This window comes from Seriola dumerili, unplaced genomic scaffold (genome assembly GCF_002260705.1).
Source record: "Seriola dumerili isolate Sdu_G_001 unplaced genomic scaffold, Sdu_1.0 BDQW01001298.1, whole genome shotgun sequence".
Classification (NCBI taxonomy): Eukaryota; Metazoa; Chordata; class Actinopteri; order Carangiformes; family Carangidae; genus Seriola; species Seriola dumerili.
Genome location: NW_019175553.1, coordinates 92,579 through 93,337, shown reverse-complemented (window position 1 = coordinate 93,337; position 759 = coordinate 92,579). Strand labels below are relative to the sequence as shown.

The window sequence follows — 759 nt, the reverse complement described above, 5'->3', positions numbered from 1 at the left end:
AGAGAGAGAGAGACAGAGAGAGAGACAGAGAGAGAGAGAGAGAGAGAGAGAGATTCTCACATTAAAACAATAATAAAATTAAAGTGAATATTTTACACCTGAAGTTAAAAATCATCAGAAACCTCATGTGACGTCTTTGTGTGAGCGTTTGAATGTTTCACACGTTCATGTTGGACTAAGCCCCGTCTCCTGCTCATGTTCNCACACACACACACACACACACACACACACACACACACACACACACACACAGTACCCCTCTACTTTCTATACCAAAGTGATTCCCTCAGTATAAACACGTGTCACCAGCTACTAGCGAGAGATTATCTGCTAAAACATTATTTCAGCTGCACAGAACTGATCTTGGCTGTAAATTTATTTTTCTACTTCTGCACAAGAAAAGTTTTTAAAAAAATTAAATCAAACTTTGAGAAAATGAGGCTTCAGTCAAAGTCGTGACGTTGTTTTCAGAAACAACAAACCCAGGAGATGATTTGATCCATTAACTGGTTGTGACTTTTTCTTTTCTGGTAAAATCCAAACTTTTCTAATATATAATATTCTAATATTTTCCTCTCTGTATAAAGCAGATCATGTGTGTAGATTGTGTTGCATCAAGGATTCACAGTTTAACGTTTGGCACAGAAAAGAGACGTCTAAGATGAGGAGGAAATCAACACAAAACTTCCTCTACAGAAACATTACACACTTGTACACACACACACACACACACACACACACACACACACACATGGTGAT

The 759-nt window shown here is 37.7% G+C and overlaps 1 protein-coding gene across 1 annotated transcript in view; it reads right to left on the bottom strand.

The window, feature by feature from the left end:
* LOC111238306 (disco-interacting protein 2 homolog C-like) overlaps positions 1-759 on the bottom strand; it is a 44,776-nt gene that overhangs the window by 21,486 nt on the left and 22,531 nt on the right. The gene's annotated exons all lie outside the window — the stretch shown is intronic.